Source organism: Delphinapterus leucas, chromosome 13, assembly GCF_059928025.1.
Source record: "Delphinapterus leucas isolate spDelLeu-1000000601 "Yukka" chromosome 13, BTC_Dleu_Yukka2, whole genome shotgun sequence".
In the NCBI taxonomy this organism is placed as follows: domain Eukaryota; kingdom Metazoa; phylum Chordata; class Mammalia; order Artiodactyla; family Monodontidae; genus Delphinapterus; species Delphinapterus leucas.
The window spans coordinates 34,887,334-34,901,763 of NC_143141.1; the positions used below are offsets into that span (position 1 = coordinate 34,887,334).

General features: G+C 40.3%; 1 pseudogene; it reads right to left on the bottom strand.

Moving 5' to 3' along the window:
- Positions 1-12,470: 12,470 nt before the first annotated feature.
- LOC111167914 (phagosome assembly factor 1 pseudogene) lies at positions 12,471-13,714 on the bottom strand (annotated as a pseudogene).
- Positions 13,715-14,430: the final 716 nt, after the last annotated feature.

Genomic DNA, 14,430 nt, shown 5'->3' on the forward strand with positions numbered 1-14,430 from the left:
TTTTTTACAAGTTACAAAGAAAGAACTAAATTATGTGTTTTTTACTTTTCTTTTTCCAAACTACATTATGCCCACAACACCTAAGTACATTAAGCCTAAAAGCCCTTCAATAAATATATGTTGGTTGATTAGAATTTACCATGTCAGTGAACTTCACACACCTGTCCTAAGTGGAAACTTTCATTTCTGCTTCTGAAACATTAGGAAAGATTCTGCTGAAAGGACCCTTGACGAACAGACAGTAAAAATGACTTGCAAAGTGGAGGTGGATTGAAGGCTTTCTCATTCTGCACTCTTAACTTTTCAAAAGAATACTGTCACTAAAACTCAAAAAGATTTTTTTTAAGTCATTGGTGGAAAATGTTACCATGTATATGAAGTGTAATAATAAAGTAATATAAGAAATATTTATTCAAAGAAGTGTTCAAGAAAGCAGTCTCCTTAAGAACCTAGACACTAAGATCCTCTCCTTGACCAAACTCTAGCCAGGTTCTTCTGAGACCTCTTCTCAACAGGGCCTCAGCTTTAGCATATAAAGACTAACATAGTTTACAACAGCTCAAAGCCGCATCCTTGGAATGAGCCCAACTTCCCTTAAAGTGCCTATCTGGAAAAACTCAAGGCTGCCAAAAAAATTTAGTGTTAGTTCCAGCTAACAAATGAAGATAGAGTCCCTATCTTCTAGTCTTTGTGGAAGGACTGGAGACTAAATTTGATAAGCAGCAGTTAACGAAAGCAGAGGGATTTCACTTGCCTAACAGCTGCTTCTCAATTTTTGTAATCTTTCATTTCCCTGACTTTACTGGTCCCCTACTCATCTCCCCACCCCCATTCTCTCATTCTCCTTTTAAAACATGAGATCACCTATGTACAAATCGAAGTTGATTTGAACATTTCCCTATTGCAACAGTATATCATTGATTAAAACTTAAATGTTGACAGGTGTCCAGCTTTGTATTCACACTGGACTTTTCCCCAGTGAAATACTAAATTACTGATAAAAGTTAAAATTTAACAAGTGTATGGCTTTTTTTGTCTATGACAACACTGAAATCAATAATTCTGCTATGTCTCCAGGTTTTTTTTCTTCATTGGAACTACCTTAAGAAATTCATTTGCATATGCTGTTACTTCCAAACATCTCATTTCTTTCTTATTCTAAATAGTGTAAATGATATTTATTCTGTCCTAGGCAAGATAGGAAATTTAGAGGTAATATGAGAAAAGATAAACATATTTGATTACATAAAACATAAACATTTTCAGATGGCAAGAGATAAAATTTTAAAAGTTTAAAAAAACAATGAATATTTGCCACTAAAATGACAGACAAGATGGTGGTTTATATCACAAACATACAAAGAACTCTACAAATGGATAAGAGGAGGTAAACAACTCAATATAAATACAGACAAAGTACATAATTAGGTAAATCACAAAAGAGAAAGCAAGTGCCATTGGTCAAAAAGACAAGATGAAGAAATTCTCAACTCCAGTAGTAGTTTAAATGAATGTAACTGCAAACAAGGAGATACCAGTTTTCATCAATCATATTGGGGGAAACTAACAAGAATAATAACATCTTAATGCAGAAAAAAAGGTGGAGTAGACATAGATCTCAGGTACTGACTTTGTTGGTGGGGGTATGAATGACTAAAACCTTTTAGAAACAATTATTTATTAAGATACATAAAAAGATAATATTGGGTTGGCCAAAAAGTTCATTTGGGTTTTTCCATAAGATGGGATGGAAAAAAACTGAATGAACTTTTTGGCCAACCCAATATTTAATTTATAAATCCCATGTTTGGAAATCTACAGAGATAAAATAATTAGTCATAAAGGTATATGTACCAGGATGCTTACTGCAACATTGTTTGTAGTGGTGGGGGGGGGAACAGGTGTAAAATACTAGAAGACATAAGGGAGACATTCACTGGAACACAAAAATATTGGGGAATTAAACACCAATATCACATCAATGGACAGATCTCCAGACAGAAAATCAATATAGAAACACTGTTCTTAAACAACACAGTAAACCGGTTTGACTTAATAGATATATAAAGAAAATTGCATTCAAAACAGCAGAATACACATTCTTTTCAAGTACACCAGGAACATTCTCCAGGATAGATCACATGATAGTCCACAAAATAAGTCTCAGTAAAGTTTAAAAGATTGAAATCATGTCAAACATCTTTTCCAACCACAACACTATGAGACTAGAAATCAACTACAAGAAACAAAAAAGTGCAAAAAACACAGTACAAACATGTGGAGGCTAAACAATATGCCTCTGAACAACCAATGGGTCACTGAAGAAATCAAAGAGGAAATCAAGAAATACCTGAAGACAAATGAGAAAACAAAAATGCAATGACCCAAAAGATATGGGACCCAGCAAAAGCCGTTGTAAGAGGGTAAGCCACATTACCCCCTGGTAACTGTAAGTTTGTTTTCTGCATCTGTGACTCTATTTCTGTTTCGTAGATAAGTTCATTTGTACCCTTTTCTTAGATTCCACATATAAGTGATACCGTATGATATTTGTCTTTGTCTGACTTACTTCACTCAGTATGACAATCTCTAGGTCCATCCATGTTGCTGCAAATGGCATCATTTCATTCTTTTTTATGGCTGAGTAATATTCCACTGTATATATGTACCATATCTTCTTCATTCATTCCTCTGTTGATGGATGTTTAGCTTGGAAGCATCTTAAGTGCCCATCAATAGATGAATGGATAGAGAGGTATATAAATATACATACATATAGATATATATATTTACTATATATAATGAATATATAAAATAAATATATATAGAAAGAAATATATTAGATATATATAAAATTATATATTAGATATTCCTTCCTATATATTACATAGCAAGGAATATATTATACATAATATATATAAAGGAATATTACTGAGCCAGAAAAAAGAATGTGATCATGACATTTGTGACATCATGGATGGACCCAGAGGGTATTATGCTAACTGAAATAAATCAGACAGTGAAAGATAAACACTGTGCGATTTCACATATATGTGGAATCTAAAAAACAAAACAAATGAACACACATAACAAAACAGAATCATAGTTACAGAGAATGAACAGGTAATTGTCAGAGGAGAGAAGGTCATGGGAAGGAGTGAAATAGGTGAGGGAGATTAAAAGGTACAAAAACAAACAAATAAAAAATAGGTGAAACCTGAATGTATGTCAATGAATGCCATTTATCACTTATTCAATTTGCCACTGAAAAAATTATGGCATATTCTGTGGACTCTTTGCTGCTTTTAAAATAACAATTAATTAGATCCATATTAGTTGAACTGGAGAATATCTATGATGCAAGTTTACGCGAGAAAAGAAAGTTGCAAGTAATATCCATGGTGTAACCACATTTTTAAAAATAACAAAACCCCAAAGTACTTACAGACACGTGCATCTGTATGCATGCAAAGTAAGATGTGGAAGCTTACAAACTAATGGGGGGAGGATAAGGTGATTATTAATCATTTCCTTATTTATCTACATTGTTTCACTTGTGACAGTGAGCATGTGTTACTTTTCTGAAAATAAAATAAGGTCCTTTAAGAAAAAGTAAAAAAATAAGAGGAATCTCCCAAGGAAGAACATAAAAAACGGACCAGTGTGGCTAACGGGGGCCAAAAATAAAATGGGACAGGCAGTCATGACAGACCTGGGGTTCAGTCACATACTGTGTGTTCGTAGAAAAACCACGAACAAAAACTTTAAAGACTTTTATTCTACTAAGGGTCCTACGTAGAAAAGCCCCAGTCAAGAAGCTCCAATGACAGCCAATCACTGATCATGATGGGAGGACTTGTAGTCAGTCTGCAAGGGCCATCCAATCCCCTTACAAGTCTCCCAGCTATAGCTTCTGAGGGTTTCACTTTTAAAAATCCCTCACCCCTTTCCCCCACCGAGAACACAATTTCAGTTTCAGCTGAGGGCTGTGTATCCCCAGTTTGCAAACCTTGTGAACAATAAAGCTGTCTTTTTGCTTCAAGATAACCCTGATGCTTTTCTGGGTGTTATTTCTAATTTAGGACAACACAGTTGTAACTTTAATACTTTATTAAAGTTTTTAATAAAGCTTTAAAAATATATATAATATATAATAAAATAATAAAGTTTTAACAAACTTTTCAAAGCTTAAAAAATACTTCTGCTGTATCCATTGGAAGGAATTTTATTCGGAACAAAATAAAGGAATGAAGTATTTTCTTTTAATTTTGGTTGCGTTGGGTCTTCGATGTTGCACGTGGGCTTTTTTAGTTGCATCGAGAGAGGGCTACTCTTCGTTGGGTGAGCAGGCTTCTCATTGCAGTGGCTTCCCTTGTTCCGGAGCACGGGCTCTAGGCGTGCGGGCTTCAGTAGTTGTGGCTCGTGGGCTCTAGAACACAGGCTCAGAAGTTGTGGCGCATGGGCTCAGTAGTTGTGGCACACGGACTTAGTTGCTCCGCGGTATGTGGGATCTTCCTGGACCAGGGCTCGAACCCGTGTCCCCTGCATTGGCAGGCGGATCCTTAACCACTGCGCCACCAGGGAAGCCGAGGAATGAAGTATTGATACATGCTATAACATAGATGAACCATAAAAGCATAATGCTAAGTGAAATAAGCCTGTCACAAAGGACTGCATATTTTATGTTTCTGTTTATACTGATGCAATAATATTATTTTTAAGGCAGGACAAGAAAAATTTTAAACATAAAATTCTCTCTGCCTGTTTGGGCCACTACCCTTGTTGCACTGTACATCTGTATGATATATTAACCAGCTCTCTTTAGCAGATGTAGGAATGCCTGCTCAACCATAAAAACAATTTTTTCCTGGTGCCAGCAAGGTAACTTCTTAGGATATAACATGTACTTTTTAATCTTGTAAGGGGTCACCAATTACCCACTTCTTGCCTTATACAAGGAGATCTGAACTATGTAGACTGTCAATACATCATTTGATATATAACCTTTTGTCTCCAAAATGTATATAACTGTGCTTTAACTTCTAATGGGCAAAACAGTCCTCAGAGCTTTCTGAAAGACTGTCTTCTATTGGCTCGAATAAAATTATTTCCTTCTTAGATTGACTACTAATAATTTTTCATAGTCATTTGCATAGCATAGCCAGCAGGATATCAGAGATACCCATCAGAGGACACCTGGAGACTACCTGAACTGGTTGTTGTTCAGTACCAGCTCAGGTCCTTTGAGTTCCACTGGCTTCTCAGTACTTTTCAGGTGTTCCTGTAAGTTCTCCAGATCTTATTGTTTTAGGTGATGGTCCTACAAACTGTATTCAAACTGATTTTACTTAAGACTTGGAGTCTTAAAGGGCACTGGTACATTTCTTAGGGACTTAGGGGGATCTGGGTGGGAGGCTCAGGGAAACCCAGATAGGTGGCCAGGTTTTTGTTAAATTTGGCTTAATTGAAAAACAAGTAGATATATGGTCTGAACAAACGGCTAGTGAAATGAGAGGCTGAATTATTCCACTCCGAAGAAAAGGGACATTTGCTCCCTCTGGCCACAAGGTGTCCTCAGGCAACTGAGAACTTAGTGGAAGTGTCTGAGGATTAATCCTTGTGACATGGAGCAGTCTCACAGGAAATCCCAGTACTATTGAGTCATTTCTGCTCTTCCTGAGACACATGATGTAAAGACTGATCGTCTAGTGCTCTGAGCACCCAAAGCAGTTTTAGACTATCAGAGGGAAGAACAGAGACATGTAAAAGAGTCAAACCAATCCAAGGTTAACTCTCTGAGGAGCCAGACTCAGAAGCAGCACACATTCGATACACCACACTGTTCTCAGAAAGTTGTTGAATTAGGCTACCAAATTAATAATGGGCAATTGTTCCTCAAAGGCCAAACAGCTCCCTGACAGACAAGCACCTATGGGAACCCCAGCTGGGCTTATGTATTACACTTATGGAACTGATACCTGCAAGAGCTTACTTAGTTGGGAAATGTGGAAAGTCACGCCCTGAAAATGACCAAGATGGGTCTCTTTCTGACATTCCCAAACTGGCTTTGCATATGCAGTTATATAATGCCAGCTTGATAAACATCTTTTCAGAATTCAGACCCTAAGGGAACAAGATCTTCTAGGAGGGACTTGCTTTTCTCTCCCTATGCCTTGAGATGTAAGTGTTCTACCAGGACTCTCAGGAACTCTTACCTTACTCTTATCTAAACCATCTCCAATTCCTGAGACCGAGAGGAAAAAAGGTGGAAAAGAGGCTTTTTTAAACTCATGCAGATAAACTTAACTTACTCCAATTGTTATTTACAAACTAGTGAGTTTATATTGTAATACCTGATTCATGACTAGACTTGAAAATGAAGCTATGAGATCTTTGGTTGTGTCTGTCTATACGTGTGTACGTTATAGATATGATATATCTTTACGTTCGGATGGCTTTACCAAAATTAAATGCCAATTAATGTAAATTAGCTCTATTTAATTGGCTTAAATAAAACTAAGCTCTTATGTAAATACTCAGAAATATAAAAGAAACTAACCCAAATGAATTTCAGGTTCACTGGAAAATATTCAATGTTAAATTAATATTTGGTATCAAAATTAGTTTAAATTTTTTGGTTTAACTGATACAGATGTGTCTGTGGAACCATCAACATTAAATACTAGGTTTACTAGAAGTCAAATAAGATCTTACAATCTCTGTTAAAAAATTTGTCAGCAAGAAAAAGAACTTGATTTGATGAGACCAAGTTTCTTTGTCAATTGCATTGTAATTAGATCTTTAACCATACCTTTTAAAGTCTTTTTGTTTTTTTTGCGGTGCGTGGGCCTCTCACTGTTGTGGCCTCTCCCGCTGCGGAGTACAGGCTCCGGACGCGCAGGCCCAGCAGCCATGGCCCACGGGCCCAGCCGCTCCGCGGCATGTGGGATCTTCCCGGACTGGGGCACGAATCCATGTCCCCTGCATCAGCCGGCGGACTCTCAACCACTGCGCCACCGGGGAAGCCCTAAAGTCTTTTTTGCCACTTACGGACAGCTATTGTTGTACTCCGATGCTTTTGAAAAAGAATGCTTCATCTTCAAGAATATTCATAGAAAGAAACTTTTGACAAGTACAGGTTTCTGTTATCTTTCAAATCATACCACAAATCTGGGTAAGAAATTAAAGAGTTCTAATGGAAAACCAAATGGCTTCATAAACTGTTAACAGATGATCAAGATCAACAAGGATTAGCTACATAGGACTGAGTGAACTGATGAATATGGTTATCATTTTTATGGCTTTTTGTCTGAAATATTTTTGGCTTTTAATCTTTGTTTTCCAGTTTTAAGGAAATCTTTCCTCTTAAGCTAATAATGACTTATAGCAACTTGGTAAGTTGTACATTTTTAAGCAGAATTGAAATATTTATCCTTTCTCTCAACTTAATTACTTCAGAATTTGGAAACTCTTAGTGAATATTCTCATTTTTAGGCAATATAGTTATTTGTATAAGTTCAATAAGAATCTGTTCTTCTTATAACAGGACATAATTGGAAACATTGGTTATATTAACGTGGCTTTGACTGGAATGTTGTATTACAGAATATGATAGAATCAGATATGACCAAATAACTTTAAAGAACTAAGGTGAGCTTTACAGAGCTATAAAGCCCCTGGGAAAACAACCTGGTGCCCTGCTTTCAGCAGCCTTACCAGGTAAATAAAGAAGTCTACCTGCTGGCTGGTGCAGGAATCTCAAGATATTTTGGGGACCTTGAGAAGAAAGGAATTCACCCAAATCTATAGATACCGCAGGCTGATAGCAAGCCCTTGATGTGGCTTGCCCACCCTTGACAGGCCTTTTAAAAGTTTAACCTGAGATTCCTTATGAAAACTTCCAGCAAAGCCACTTTAAAGAGCCTACATAATCAATTACACTTATGTAAATAATTAAGATAAGTTTATTGAAGCCAGGCTTATTTTGCAAACAAATTAGTCTTTTTTTTTCTTTTTTTTTACAAATTAGTCTTAATTTGGCTATATTTGGTGGAAATGAGGATAATTTTAGAGAGAAAAATTACTTGTGGATATTCAGTTCTAGCGTTGTTCGTGTCTTTGGGGTTTTATATTTACTACCTAGGACTCACTTCCTGAAGGGCTCCTCATTACTATGTTATATTATTATAAAGTTTAATTAACTTTTTAAAGGACATTCTAAGTTTCTTTCTGAAGCTTATCCCAGTAGTCTGTCTTTGGGCAAAGATCAGTTGTCCCATGACCTGCAACCAGGCAGATTATGCATACTGGGAAAGACATTATTTAAAGGGCCATCTCCAACCTAGATAGAAAGACCCTTACCAGGTACACTTGACTAGCTCATACACAGTAAAACTAAAGGAAATTGACTTTTGGATCCTTATTTCCCACTTTAGAAGGGTCCTGCACTGGGCTGGTCTATAGAGAAGACTGCTGACCTCAACTCACTTTAAAACAGTGCTCAAATAGAAGAGAAACTACACCCACACTAGGACAAGAAGACAATGACATCAGAAGTAGACAGCTATCTTGAGATGCTGGACCTGACTTACATGATTATTTATAGTGTTTTATTGATTTCGTGGACTTCTGCATATATCAATTTTTTCTATCATGGGCATAAAACCTAAGCAGGGTTGAAAATTAATTCAATTGTTGGCTTTACAGTGAGTAATCTACGACAGATTCTTCCGGGTGTACCTTGGTGGATTTCTTCTCTCCAAGGCTCTAACTGGATGGCCCTTAGAAATTTTATTTTAGAAGAAAGATACGCTAGGACTGTGCCAGCTACCACTGATATCACAAAGTGGGACCCTCTTATTCAGCCAATGAATGACATTTGTTCAGAACCTGACTATAAATACTCCTTTTCACTAGATATTAAATATATTACTTAGGGCTTCCCTGATGACACAGTGGCTGGGGGTCCGCCTGCCAATGCAGAGGACACGAAGTCGAACCCTGGTCCGGGAAGATCCCACGTGCCGCGGAGCAGCTAAGCCCGTGCACCACAACTACTGAGCCCGCGTGCCACAACTACTGAGGCCTGGGCGCCTGGAGCCTATGCTCCGCAGCGGGAGAGGCCACCACAATGAGAAGCCCGCATACCGCAAAGAAGAGTAGCCCCCGCTCGGCGCAACTAGAGAAAGCCCGTGCGCAGCAACGAAGACCCAATGCAGCCAAAAGTATAATAAAAATAATGAATTTAAAAAGGAGATAATGGATATAAATAAATATATATATATATATATATATTACTTAGCTCCTACCAGGATCCAATGGATTTATTGAACAATTTTATGGCCTTGCCTCTCCCCAGGTTGGTTAGGAAGATGCACAATTGGTTTTACTCATGCACAAGGTCACCTAGAGGTAGCCTTTGAAACTGTTCCTGCCAATCTGCCTTTAATGTGAACACACTGAGATCAATCAGTCTTGCATTGGTATGATCGTTTGGTCACAATATTTATTCCTTCACTTGGAATAGAAGTTGTCATTATTCACAGAGACTTTAACAAAATTCACCCAGCAAGCCTTAAATGATAGTAACCAAGCCATTAGCTTGCTCAATTCAGAAGTTTCCATGATGAGAAAAGAGGTCCTATAAAATCACATGGCCTGGGCCTCCCTGGTGGCGCAGTGGTTGGGAGCCCGCCTGCCGATGCAGGGGACACGGGTTCGTGCCCCTGGTCCGGGAAGATCCCACATGCCGTGGAGCGGCTGGGCCCGTGGGCCATGGCTGCTGGGCCTGTGCATCCGGAGCCTGTGCTCTGTGGCGGGAGAGGCCACAACAGTGAGGGGCCCGCGTACCGTCAAAAAAAAATAAAATAAAAAATCACATGGCCCTAGATATTTTAACTGCTTCCCAAGAGTCTTCTAATATAACCCATATTATGACACATATGAAAACGCAAATTTCCACTCTAAATGATCTTCTTCCCAGTTTAGGAGAAATACTAGGAAAAAGGTTTGGTTCGGGGGGAGGGTCCTGCTTTAAATCTTTACTAATGGCATTCTTACTCCTGTTGGTAATTTTGATGACAGTTTGTATAACTTATAAAGTGATGGTTTCTTGCATTTCGTGCTATGTGTCACCAACTTCTACTAAAATAATAATATCTAAACTGATTGAAACTATTGATTACATCTATAGTTCTCTATAAAATAATGAACATGCACAATGCACATGCAATGTAAAATTGACATAAGTCCTACTGGGCAACTTGGAATTCACTGTCAGTGCTTGACAGACATTATACCACTACAGTCCCCCTAAAAGGAAAGAAAGAACCAGGCTTTTAGAACTGGCAATGGAGGGACATGACAGACCCAGGGCAGGTAAGCAACCACAGGTGGCATCAAGGGACCAAATATTTGATCACCTAATTCTTTCTATCAAAACATTAATGATCAAAAGAGGGAACTGATGAAATAAAACTATTTTTAAGGGAGGACAAAAAAAATTTAAACATAAAACTTTCTCTCTGCTCATTTGGGCCAATACTCCTTTTTAGTGTGCACTATGCTTCTACAATTATACATAAACCAGATCTCCTTAAAAGACACAGGAATGCCTGCTTGATGGTAAAGAGCAATTCTTCCTGGCACCAGAAAGGTAATTCCTTAGGCTATAACATGAGGGATGAGACATAACATGAGGGATGAGGCAGCATTGAACATGGGGCTGTTTTATTTCTTTTCCTTCTCAACTAAAGACGGTTTTCATTTCCAGCTCAAGTGTATTTTATTTTATTTATTGCTATTATTTTTTGGCTGCAGCACACAGCTTGCAGGATCTTAGTTCCCCGACCAGGGACTGAACACAGCCTGGGCAGTGAAAGTGCCGAGTCCTAACCACTGGACCGCCAGGGAATCCCCATATTCCTTTCTTAATCCTTAATCAAGATGACTCACTACTTGCCTTGTACATGCAGATCTGGACTATGTAAACTGTCAATACATCATTTGATATATAACTCTTTGTCTTCAAAATGTATATAACTGTGTATTCTTTTTTATTTATTTATTTTTTAAGTACAAACATCCCAGCAACAGCACATGGTGAGCTGTTGCTAAGGGCATAGGTCTTTATTGGAGGAGGGGTACAGGCAGGGCATGAGGAAGGTTCCCCCATTCTAAGAGGATGGGAACAGTCCTGGCTGCCCCACAGTGGGTTGTGTGGTGGGGGGGGGTCTCTGGCCAGGCCACAGTCCACATGGGAAGACACCAATCAGTCACAAAGTCATGGGAATGCCACACAAGCCTGGCTGTGGGCCCAAGCACTACACAGGAGCCCAAGGCAGGTCCCCTGGGCTAAACTATACAGGATGTTAAACTATACAGGATAAGGCTGTACATGAGTTACTTACAAAAGAGCTATACTTACAAAAATCTGTACACACATTTGAAAAACTCACAAGATTGTCATCTATGTATCACAAGTTGCTAAATGAAAATAATTTAAAATGGAATAAAATTATACATTTCTTTTCTCAATTCTTTTCAAAAGGATTAATATTTTTAAAGCACATATACTACTTTCCTTAGCAAATTCCACAAAGAGACTGAGCAGCCCAGCCCTCCTTGAGCCCCAGAGGACTTGAGCTATGAATGGGCCTGGCCAGGGGACACTGCCCAGAGTCAGGGAAGGGGAGTCAAGCCCACAGTGCAGAGCAGAATGCTGAAACACAAAAAAGGAGGAAGTTGTCTCTGGCTACAACTCTGGCATTAAATAAAAGAGGCAAACAGGATGGAAACATGCAGCCCTGTCAGCCAGGTTGAGGCAGAGTAGGGGAACAGGCAGCCTTGAAGCCTGGCTCCAAGAAAGGTGGGAACCAGGCCTGGGCATGTACCTTGATGGGAGAAAGTTGTGTTTCAACCAGTTGGGTGTGCCTACTGGGTCTGGCAGGGAGCGCACGCATGAAAGAAACAGGGAAGGGCAGGTGGGCCACCTTGGCCACAGCCAGCTCATCCAGTAACTAAAGTGGATGTAGTACAAAAGTTGCAACCAAGTACTATGGACATGCTACCTGCTTGCCTTAAGGGTCATGTGGCAATGTTGGGCCAAAGGCAGGACCTTGTCCTTGTCCTGGGTGCCTGGGTCCTCAGCCACAGAAAGAGCCTCAGGTTTTCCCAATGTGTGTGGGTCAGAGGAGACAGAACACTCTCCCCTTACATGTTAGCCGAGAGCTCCTGGGTCCAGGTATCAAGGCTCAGAGTTTGTGCTTCTCTTTGTAGTCTGTGCCCCCTGTTGGCACCAGCAGGCTGAGAATGGACAGAGGAATATCTGGGCCTCTCACCCCATGGCAGAGCACCAAGCCTGAGCTCCAGCTCAAAATATCACAACAGCCCTTCCACACTGACAAGGTGTCCAAGAAAACCCACAGGGTGGCCTGCCGAATAGGATGCGATGCACAGTTCCATGGGGCAGAGGGGCATGGGTGGTGATGATCCTAGTGGAGCTCCGTGGCCCTCAGGTCTGCATCAGGCCTGGGAGGGCCATAAATGATCACCGAGGCAACGTGGTTGTTCTGCATGACCTCAAAGATCATCCGCTGAAGACCAAAGCAGAATGTGGAGCCAAATGGGTTGGTGTTGTCTGGGGAGCTCTTGGATGTTGTCCCCCTTGCTGTAGGTCATGCACGTTCCTGTCTGACCATCTGTGTTTTCTCTCTTTACAGTTAGTGGATTCTTGAACTCACAGTGGTGATAAATGTTAAAATTATAATGTCCAGGGTAATTGGCGTATAGGACAAAGTTCTTCACTTTGAGTGTATTCGCGTCAAAGAGGATGTCCACTCCAAGAGTGAAGTAGTTAAAAAAGTAGTCATTGCACTTGGATGGAACTTGCTTATCAGGAGAAGGAGAATAAATCTTCATTTTGTCTTCTGACTTGTAGAAGACCTTGTGTGGAGAGGTAAGCATGCTAAGAACATCTTGGCAGGAACTGCCAAAATACACTAAGAATTCAAATACCCACATCTTGGCATCTGTTAATACGCTGGGTCCGCAACCTGCGGCAAGTAGGCGAAGTCATAAACCTGAGGGTCCAGTTCCATCTCAAAGAACATCTATACTCTCAGCACACACATTGCCCAGGAAACAGCTCGGGGCATCATGGGAACCTTGGTATCCTGTAGGCTGTTTCCACTGTAGATGTGCATTCGTTTCACAATTGCTTCGTGGGTTGTCTGGAGAGAAGCCAGACCATGGGCAAAACTGGGTTCGCACTTGGGAGCCTCGGTCCATGAATCTAGCTGAAAAGAGAAAGACAGTCCTCTGAAGCTGAGGTGGAAGAGCTGCTCAGTGGAGTTGTACACTCCAGGATGGGTTGCATCGAAAGACTGGTCAATCTGCTCAATGGTGGGAGCTATGGCTTGAGAATTGAAATGCACACCACAATATTTTAACTTTACTTTAGTCAAGTCATATATTTCGATCACCTTAAGTCTCTGATAGTTTGATCCCATCCTGAGCCAGGTTAAAGATGAGGTGATGGCTTAGAGGAGACCAGTGCACATTCCCATTGCTCGTTTCCCAGAGAGCACTGAGGCACCACCTCCACACCCAGCATTGGTTTGGTTCGCTGATCCGGCGGCCTCCCTGCCGCAGCGCAGACAGACCGGAGCTCACCTGACTGGCAGCAGCCTCGGGATGCCCTGTGCATTAACTTCTAATGGGCAGAAAAGTCCTCAGAGCTTTCTGAAAGATTGTCTCCCGGGCTATAATCCTCAGGCTGGCTCAAATAAAATTCTCTATTGCTTTCTTAGATTGACTATTAATCAAATTTTTCGTGGACAATATAATGTCCAGAATAGACAAATCTATAGAGACAGAAGATTAGTGGGTTGTGGCGGGGGTTGGAATGGGGAATAGGAAGTGTCTTCTAATTGGTAAGGGTTTCATTTTTTCGGCGGTGAATGTTCTAACATTGATTATAGAGATGGTTGCACATCTCTATGATTACACGAAAAAAAAAAAACATTGGGGCTTCCCTGGTGGCGCAGTGGTAGAGAGTCCACCTGCCGATGTAGGGGTCACAGGTTCGTGCCCCGGTTCGGGAAGATCCCACATGCCGCGGAGCGGCTGGGCCCGTGAGCCATGGCCGCCGAGCCTGCGTGTCTCGAGCCTGTGCTCCGCAACGGGAGAGGCCACAACAGTGTACTGAAAAAACAAAACAAAAACACTGAACTGTGCATTCTATCTTTATACATTTTTTTTCCTTTATACATTTTTTTCCTTTTTTTTTTTTTTTCTTTTTGGCTGCCAGCTTGGGGGATTTCAATTCCGCGACCAGGGGTTGACCCCAGGCTGTGGTAATGAAAGCCCGGAATCCTAACCATTAGGCAACCAGGGAACTCCCAAACTGTACATTTTAAATGGAAGAAATGT